We start from the raw sequence: 10,752 nt of genomic DNA on the forward strand, positions 1-10,752 counted from the left end.
ATGATTTTGTTATTTATTAGATTGGCTTAGAGGATAGGATCAGGTTAGTCCAACAATGGTTGTGCCACAATGGGGAAGCCAAGAATCTGGTAGCTGTTCAGTGCACAAGGCTGGATGTCTCAGCAGTTTCAACCTGGAGACTGGAGGTCTCCTAGAGAGATGCTGATCTTCTGTCAGGGAGAGTGAAGGCAAGCAGGCAAAAAGCAAAAGTTCCTTTTTCCATGTTCTTTTAGTTGGGCTGCTACCAAAGGGTACCACCCACACTTAGGGTGGGTCTTTCAACTTCAGATAATCTGATTAAGTTTTAGTTGATTCAAGATCCAGTAAATTGAAAACCAAGATTAGTATGGCACTATCCTTTAGGAAAACAATATCCAGAGTCTTACTAGGCCTTGAACTCCTCTTGTAATCAACTTTTACAAGCTAAGTTAAACACACAGTTTTAATTTTAAACTCTGTTCCCTATTTCTCTCTGATGAACTTTCCTTGCCCCTGGCTCAGAATATGTGTGTGCGTGTGTGCATGTGTGTGTGTTGATAAAATATCATCACTGGAAGCAATGACCTTGGAAACACATTGAAAGCAATGACTTAGTCACAATATATGTTGTAAAGTAACCTGTGGGCTCAGACTGATAACATCTCTTTTATGGTTTTGTATGCTATTTGGATCAGTAGGGGGGCAGACAAGCAAAACTTCTTCCTTGTTTAAAAACTCTTTAAGACTGAGTTTCTTTTCCTTTCCCATATCATGCTGGATAAGAGAAAGTCCTTTGTTGAAGGAACAATTGAGGGAAATCAGAATGAATAGTTCTGAGAACAGAGCAGGCTCACTCTTGGTTTATAAGAATTCAGGGGGTAGATTTCCTGTGTTTAGGCATATCCACATTCTGTTATCCCCTACATTCACATTTCTGGGTGCTAGGTACTCTTTCCCTTTAATCTTTTCAGGTGGTTCTCTCCCTAGGCAGGGCCTTTCCTTGCACAAATATACTCATCATTCCTCCACTCAGTATTTGGAGGGGATCCTCTAATAATCTTTTATTGCCTATCAGTCAGTATTTCCGCAACTATTTCATTTGTATTGTCTGATTTGAAGTGTTTTTATACAGGCAGATAGTTCTTAGACCTGTTACTCCATCTTGGTCAGAAATGGACAATGTGATTAGTATTGTTGAGACAGGGTCTTATTATGCTCAACTTATGACCCTCTTGCCTCTGTCCCCAGAGTGCTGGAATATATACTTCCATGCTTAACTCATTGTTTTGTTCTAAATTGAAGGAATTTTGCTAAAAATCATTCACTCTGCACCTGGATTCATGAGGTAACTGAGAACAAGGTGAAAGCCTGGCAACTCTGCCTTCATCCTATGTCTATTTCTTTAGAGTCAGACTACTACTTGTCTATTTATAGGCATGATACTAAGGATTGTCTGTCTTCCTGACCTATCTTATCACCCTTTAAGACTGAAGGCAGAAATATGAGTCATTGTCCTAAACCTGTAGTCATCTTGGATTCTAGGAATAGAAAATCCTGCGGATTAGACCACCTCCCATCACAGTGATGAGTGCAACAGTCAGCTTCGACTAAACTTATTAGAGGACTATAGTACATTATTTTAGCCCTGAGTTTCCCAGGAAATAAAAACCAAGCAAAAGTGTGAGATACTGGGGGCTAGAGAGATGGCTCAGTGATTAAGAGCGTGTACTGCTGTGTTAGTCACTTTTCTGTTGCTGTGATAGAAACACTGACCAAAACAACTTGTAAAAGGAAGAATTTATTTAATCTTATGGTTCCAGGGGAATTATAGTCCATCATGGCAGGGAGGCATGGTTGGAGGAGGAGCAGAAGCTAGGTTCTCACATCATCATGCTGGCACAAGAAGCAAGAGAGAAACTGGAGATCTGGTAAGGCTTAAGAACTCTCTAAGCCCACCCCCAGTGACGTGCTTCCTGCAGGATAGCCACACCTTCTAAAACCTCCCAAAACAGCACCACAACTGGGGACAAAATGTCCAAATACTTGGAGCCTATGGGGGAAATTTTCATTCAAACCACCACAAATGCTATTCAACAGGACCTGAGTTCTATTCCCAGCATCCATGTTGGGTTGCTGCCAAGTACCCATAACTCCAGCTCCAATGGATAGGACTCCCTCTTCTGGCCTCTGTGTGCAGGCACATATATGTGGCATATACTTACACAGATACATAGACACATATGTACACATAAATAGAATAAAATCTTTTTTTTAAAGTCTGAGATACTGTTCACAGATATAATAAGCTCATTACACAAAGAAATGGATCTGATCAGGATCTGCTACAAACTATTTAATTCATATAATTAATAGTGTGGTGCTACACAAAGATCCTTCTTCCAGACCGGTAAACCATCTCTACCTCCTGTGGACAGCGGCTGAGGATGCCTTGCAGTTACTTGTCCCATTACTATGACAAAATACCTGACAAAAGCACCTTAAGGAAGGTTTATGTTGGATTACAGTTCCAGGGCTAATGGTCCAACAGGGTAGGGAAGGTGTGGCAGTAGGAGCAGGAGGTGGCTGGTCACATTGCAGCCACAGCTAGGAAGAGAGAACAATGAACTTTTGTGCACAGGAAGTGTTCATTCTCCTTTCCATTCACTCCAGGATGCCAATCTGTGGAATGGTACTACCCACATTAAGGTTGAGTCTTCCCACCTCAGTTAATCTAATCTAGATAATTCCTCACAGACAAGCTCGCAGACTTCTTTCCATAGTAATTCTAAATCCCATCAGGTTGACAAGCAAGATCAACCATCACAGCAGGCTTGACTTTTGACCACTGGAAACTGCCTGCCCAAGGTGATGGACCTTCCCACAGAGTGGTTGGTACACAGTCAATGCTAAATGGCATGAGAATACAAGAAGTGGCCAGTTTCTTTCTGGTCTCGCACCCACAGCATTTCCTCTGTACCTTCCTTAAGAAAATGAATACAGAACATGAATATAAAATTGGATATGAAATTAAACATTTATCTACAAAGAAAAATAAATCAAACAAAATACACATTAAAAATAAAATATTGCCAAGCACCACATACACAGCAGATTAGCTGCTGACAAGTGAACACACTGCTAGGATGCACCCAGGGCCTTGGCAAACCAGTGCAAGGAGAGGCCTTGAGACTCCAGCTCTCCCAGCCTCCTGGTATAAGGACACATGCTTACTTCATGTGAATGTTTAGATGAAATGAAGCTGGTGTGTACTTAGCTCCACACCTGACACATAGCACGATGTATCCCTCAGGAATTCAGATCCCTGTTCCTTTCTTCCGCTCACAAGTTTTCAGGCAAAGAGAACTTGAAAACATGCAGTTGTCTAAATGATCATCCCAGAGTCCTCACGGTTTCTGGTTCCTCCATCACAGTTTGAGGGCCTGATGGTGAAATTATTACAGAGAGTAACAAATGATTATCTTCAATTAAATGTGTAGAAAGGACTTACATGGTGCCTGGTCCTTATTAAATTAGTACAAAACTCTCAAATTGGATTATGGCTTGCTGAAAACTGATACCTCTAGATAAGGGGATTTTTCTCTAAGCTACTTGCAAAATATATTGCACTCATAATAGAGATGAGAACTTACATTGGAGAATTACTTCATTATGCTAGGAAAGCCTTTATTAACTGCTTTACAGAAATCTTGCTACCCAGTTTGAAAAGCCACTTTCATTTAAAATAAGCCTTGAGTTGAATTGCTTACCATATGAATCCAGTTTCATCTGCCGAGCATGCGGTTCTGTGCTGATTTCTCCCCAAATAACCTCTTGCAGTTAAGCGCAACCAGAGGGAATAAGCAAGGCACTATGAATATGAATTCAGTGAATGCTCTTACGTGGATGTGTTTACACATTCAAGTGATGTAGTTTTGGCTTCATGTATTTATGATAATAGACCGATTTTAGAATATTTTTTATTTGCATGCTGTATTTTCTTTTTTCAGACATTTTTTTCTCAGACCTTCCCCCACCATCCCTCATAGAAAAGTGATAATGCAGTTAGTTCGTTGATTGCTAGACTTCCTTGTTGTTTGAAGAAGCTCAGCACACGTAAAACATCTGTAGAAGTTTAAAAAAGAAGAGTGGCTTTTCCTTAGTAGGGCAGAAGGACATGTGACCCTGGACCGGAGAATGGGCAATCAAAGCAGTCAGAGAGAATTTTGATTCGAAGACCAAATCCATCACAGACCAATATATAATCCCTTTTAGTTCTAAAAGTGGAGCTCCTATGAAAGAAGAAAATCCACACAGAATTGTCTTTATCTGTTGGAAACCATGGAATCCATCTTTAAGACAGCTTTCTAATCCAGCCTTTGGAATCAATGGCTACAGTCAGACAAGGACAGATGAAAACATTTGGTAAGAATCACAATCATGATTCCACACTGAGAAACATCAAAATGCTTACATACAAAATTCTTCAACAAATTAAATATCTGAATTTATTCCACTAAATAAACTATAATCTGCTTAGATAATTTGTTCATTAATAATATTTTAGTTAACTGGAAATTCAACAACAGTAAAGGGCAAATCTAAGTATCTAAATAATAGGAAAATTATAATATCAATATGAAAATATTTAAGCAACAACAGATCATTTTAATAGCAAGGAAATTTTCTCATTTGTAGACTTATAGACTAATAATATAATTGTATCTTTTCTAAATTTTTCTCTTATCAGACAAATTAAAGAAAAACTAAAGATTTAATCTAGGCAATGTCATTGATAAAGATCTAAGCTAAATCTGTCTTTCTTTTTTAGTTTTTAAATTTTTTTAAGGATTTATCTTCTTTTTATTTATATGTGTATGTGTGTGTGTGTCTGTATGAGTGTATGCCATGTGTGTTTGGGTGGAGAGGAGGCCAGAAGAGGTCATCAGATTCCCTGAAGCTGGAGTTACAGGCACTTTTGAGCTGTCAGACATGGGTATTAGGAACCAAACTCCTCTGGAAGAGCAAGGCCCACTCCTAACTGCTGAGCCATCTCTCCAGCCCCAAATCTGGCTTTCTGAATCAAGACGAGCAGACTTAATGAATAGAAATCAAAGTCCCTTTTACAGTCTACTCAGAAAAACTGAATAACTGGAATAGAACATGTATTTAAGTTAAAAAAACAAATGCAATGATTTTAATTACATTGAATGTCTGGCAGTACCTACTGCTGTAATTCTGCTTGGAGTGTGACTTGAATGTTTAGGTGGTATAAGAAGGTCCTTGAAGCAGTTATTGTATGAGTCAAATAACTCAGTTGTTTGCTGTTGTTTTAACAGAAGTAAGTGGTAAGTCAAAGTGACTAATTTTGCCTATTAATGTAATTAGGAATTATCTTTCCATTTAGTACTAAAAATGACTGCTGTGCCTGCAGTTCATCCATGCACAGGCACTGTAGATGGTTGATCAGTGATATTGATTGTACAATAATCTCTGCTTGTGAGCACTACAAGGTCAACTATGGAATACTAACAGAGAGATCTTTCATTCTGCTGGCCCCCAAATCTGTGTTCTTCTCTAACCCACCTGAATATATGATCCTGAATAATTATACAAAATGCCCCATCTGAGCAGTTTTTATAATTTATTAATTAAAACTCTTAACTGACCACTTTCAATCCAGTGACATGGAATAAAAAAGAATAAAGCCATTTGTCCAAGGATGCTCAATAAGCCCCACACACTTATCCAACCAGTGTTCAGCAGTCATAATCCTTGACCTATACAACATTTGGCAATGTAAGACTAGAAGTGAACTTCTGTTTTCCCAGGCTTGTATCAAACAGTAAAAGAACTAAACAAGATTGACTCACTGACCTGTAAATCTTACCAAGCGTCTACTTCATTGCTGCTCTGTATTGCTTAGCCCAGAAGATGCTTCAAATTGAACGTGGCATCCAATGGCCTGCATGTTGCATGGATACCCCAAAATGTGCAGGATAGGTCAAACTAAGGATTCCTGCTCTGCGTGTGGTCCTAAGTCTTGTGCTATGCTTACGCCTGTAAACCTGTAATTTCTCTTGAGGTTAGCAGTGATTATGTTAGTCAGTTTTCCATCACTGTGACAAAGTACTGAGATAGACACTTCAGAAGGAAAAGTGTTTATTTTGCCTCATGGTCTCAGAGGTTTCTGTCTATGGCCTCTTAGACCTGTTGCTTCGGAGCCTGTGGAAAATGTGTGTGTGTGTGTGTGTGTTTGTGTGTGTATATCTGTGTGTATATGTGTGTGTGTCTGTCTGTGTCTATGTGTTTGGTGATATGAAATGGCAAACTTGAAGAACTTTAAAATAGTGGCCTAAATGGAAACTTTATAAAATGAGAATATGAATACCAAGAAGCACATGAAAAGTATTCAGCATCATTATTTAGCAGGGGAATTCAAATTAAACACATATGCATAATCATTTTGGAAAATAGTGTGTCAGTTAGTAAAGATAACCATAAGCCTATTGCATAACTCAACAATTCCATTCACAGGCGTTTATCCAAGAGAATTGATAAGAAATGTCTACAATAAGACTTCTACACGAGTCTCCACACAACCTCATTAATAATAGTAAAATAAAGGAGAGGAAACATTCCAGTCATTCATTAGTAATTGAATGTTCAACAAATTATAACATTCAGATAATGAAATAAGAATCAATTAAACAAAAACAATGAAAATCCACAAATTACTGATATGTAGAAATATGGATGAACTCTCAAAGGCACTACACTGAGCAAAATATCCCAAGGGAATGCATTCCATGTGACTCTATTTTTATACAAATGGGGACAGTGAGTTGAAACCAACCCAACCTGGCCTACCTGAGATGTTTGCCCCCAGCTCAGTGCATCAGCAGATCATGGATATTTACATTTTCTGGTAGTATGATCCCAACATAACTCAACTGACCCAATTGAAAGTGACAAGTTCCCAACTCCAAGGATAGTGTGCACATTGAAAAGTGATATAGGAAAACTTTATATGATAATGGAAATAGTCTATACCTTGATACAGATGATGGTTACACAGGTGTATAATCTATCAAATTTTCATGAAATGTAAACTTAAGATCTATGCAGTTTGGGCTGACAAGATGGCTTAGTGGATAAAGGCATTTGCTATGCCTAATCTGAATTCAATCTCTTGGACCCACTTGGTAGAAAGAGATAACAAATTCCTACAAGTTGTTCCATGACTCCACACATGCACACATGCACACAAACATAAATCAAACATTTAAAAAATCTGTACATTTTACTATATACAAATTATACATTAAAATAAAATAACAATTTGCAAATAAATAAATAGAACAGATTCTTAATCAGCAAACTTTCCAGAATGTTCTAGCTCAACAGTTACAGTAGTATAAGTCTCTTACTTTTTACTTACGGCAACCTTCAAGCCTATAAGGTATTCTTCAGAACAAATAATTCCAATTTTTCATTGGACCAGCTGAGCTCTGCTAGGATCACCCTATCAAAATAAGTAGGTATCTATATGCAGCTGTCTTGAGATGGAGACAAAAGTCTTAGCCAGGCCAATTGGGACCGTGCTCAGTTCATGTTAAACAAGGCACTTGAATACCATGGTGGCCTCCAGGAACAAAAAGTATTTCTCTATCACATTTAGGGAACATGTCATCAGGCTATTGTGCTAGATAAACATCAGTAATATATGAGAACCCTAGAGTCCATCCACTGAACAAAGGACATACTTTGTGAATTAAGTCTTCAGTAGAAGATAAAGAACAAGAAAGGATCTGAAGAGAAAATTGGCACTAGGGAGATAAGAGGTTTGGGGTGCAGGGGAAGAATTTGCCTCAATGACATTGGAGGAGTGTCAAGGGCCCCTGCAACCTGGCTTGTGACTGAGGACAGTCTCAAAGATGCTGTGCTTGGCAAGTCACAGGAAGTCATTATGTGTTGACAGAATATTCTCTTCTTAAACCTGTGATTGCATCATACAGATCCAGTCACCATCTGTGTTTTGTGTACACTTCAAAGTAATATTTTAAAGGGGAAGAATTATAAATGCTAGAAATCTGGAGTATCTCTTTGAAAAGTAAGTTAAATATAATTTAAATTAAAATTCACTGATTAAAATAGCCCTGTTTCAGATTTTGAAGCTTGCTGATTCTAAGTGATTATTATCTCTCAGTTATTTAATATAAACTACGCGAGATCAAGAGAATCAGGCAGAAGTTGTGTGATAAATTCAAGAACTATTCATAGACAGTCCCAAACAGCTTCACCGATAGCCTCCTGAAGATATTTAATAAGTCTGTAACAATCAGTACATGATCCCCAAGAAATGACAATAAGAAACAGATGCTTTGTAGTCAGTTCCAGCTACAGTAGGGATTAATTCTAAACTCATGTCACGTTTAGTCAGTTTTCATTTGGGACAACAAGGAAAATGTTTGCCAGGCTCAGGGCAATTATATATTTGTCAAAACAGATGAAACATAAAATGTTAATTTTGGTTTTCCCTCAGATAAATACTTCTGTGGGACACGGACTCCTTTAATCCGTGAAGAAAGGCGCTCACAGTGCTTCCTGTGCCTGGCCCTTCCTGCTCTCATTCACTGTTTTCGCTTTGAGAATGCCTTGCTGGTGACTGATGCTGTATCTCTTCCTCTACCCTCCTTTATCTGGCCCCATAGCATCCATTCTTCATGATTGCACATCACGCATCTAATGTTTTTGCTCATGGTATAGCTATCTCTGAAAATTAAAAACCTTGTGGACCTGAGGAGATAGCTCAGTCAGTAAAGTGCACACACAATTTATGATTAAAAACGCATGTTTGGTCAGGCATGGTAATGGTACACCTTTAATCCCAGCTCTCAGGACTCAGAGGCAGGTGGATCTCTGTGAGTTGGAGGACAACCAAGGCTATATAGTGAGATCTTGTATTAAAAAAACAAGAACAACAGCAACAACAACAAAAAAAATCAACGACCTAACAAACAAACAAACAAATAAGAAAGAATCATGATTTTGGGTTCTAAGGACCTAAGGTTTGAATCCCCTTTCCACCATTTATAATCCATATGACTTCTCCATGGTTTATTATTATTTTTGTAATTATTTACCTTACCTCCAACACAAGAATAATTATGATTTTGTTACATGGTTGTAATGAGATTATTCATGTCAGACACAATACAATCATGTGATGAGTGGTAAATAAACTGGCTAGGAGGATGGTGATAATGGGGAATGTTCTAGCAGAGCTTTCACTTGTTAATTGATGAATCATCTGGGCAAGGGTGGTCTAGTGAATTCTGGTGATGACCCTGAGTCTACCAAGCTCCTCGAGATGCACAGGCCACTAGCCTATAATCAAAATTCAAATAACAAAGATTTTTCTTGTTTCCTGTGGGCAAATGTGATCTGGTGGAGGATTTGTTGCCAGTTATGTGCTATTTGTCAATTTTTTAGTATGTGATTACTGACCTTGTATCTTTCCAGAGACGTAAACAACCAGAATAGATGTTCAGGAGACTTCCATATTACCTAGGTTTGTTTATACCATGCCAGACATTTAGGTGATACAGAGATCAGAAGTGTGAAAAATTACTTATTAAAATTTTGTATCAGATGTTTTGGATATCATTTGAGGAGAATATGGATACTTGGACATCTTTCTCCTACTGGTTGAGACTATCAATGACTATTAACTTGTTCACAGATTTAGAGCCAGCACGTAGTTGCTTCTGGACCTTCACAATGAACTGGGATTGCACAAAGGCTACTGGTATTGGAGGAGCCCCTAGGCAAACCTTCCTTACTTCTTCAATCAGAATTGTATTGATTTTGTCCCCATTGATGCCCCACTGATCATATTAAGCCTTGTGCTTCATCTCCTGCTGAGCCCAACAAACTCTAATATGTGGGAAGAGGAACAAGAGGGCGACAATCTTCTGCCTATGGATCAGGCACATTGACCTCCTGGTTTCTATGCCTAGCTTAGTGTGTTGGTCACCTTGACTACAACATCTCTGGTTCAGTAACCTACAGAGTGCTGTTTATCAGTGCAATAAAACTGTTAAGGAGAGGTTTACTTTGTTAATAGTTTTGTATGGTTCAATCCATGATATATCGAGCCTTCTGCTTCTGGGCTTGTGGAAAGGTATCACATCATGTCAGAAGCATAAGATGGAATAAAAATGCTTACCCTCAGGTCAAGGCAGCAAAACAGAGGAAGAGGAAGGGTTTGGAATGTCAGGATCACCTTTTGCAGTCAGGTTTTCCACATTTGTGAAAATCTCAGGGATCAGTACACCTGGAATGCTATGTATGAGCCTTGCCCTGGGAAAACCACTTTCAAGATCATGGTATCTCCCCTGTCAGGTAAATATACAATGACCTTAAAAATATTTATTTATGTGTGGGGTGGTATGTATGCATTGATGCATATGTGGAGGTCAGAGGACAACTTGCCAGAGTCTGTTCACTTCTTACACCATGTAGGTCCTGTGGATCAAACACAGAGTATCAGATTTGGAGGCAAGTACCTTTACCGGCTGAGTTATCATGCTGGCCTCACAATTACTTTTGAAGGCACACTCTTTTTAAAAATATTTTATATATTATTTTTACGTGTATGTGTGTATTGCCTGCATGTATGTAAGTGCACCCGTGTCGTGCAATGTCTGTGGAGGACAGAAGAGGCTGTCGATTCCCTGGAACCGGAGTTACGGACAGTTGTTAGCTGCCATG

At 38.6% G+C, this 10,752-nt stretch overlaps 1 pseudogene; it reads right to left on the reverse strand.

Moving 5' to 3' along the window:
- Positions 1–10,262: 10,262 nt before the first annotated feature.
- Positions 10,263–10,391, reverse strand: LOC115066927 (annotated as a pseudogene).
- Between the last annotated feature and the right edge of the window lie 361 nt (positions 10,392–10,752).

Source organism: Nannospalax galili, unplaced genomic scaffold (assembly GCF_000622305.1).
Source record: "Nannospalax galili isolate Female #2095 unplaced genomic scaffold, S.galili_v1.0 scaffold102, whole genome shotgun sequence".
Lineage (NCBI taxonomy): Eukaryota > Metazoa > Chordata > Mammalia > Rodentia > Spalacidae > Nannospalax > Nannospalax galili.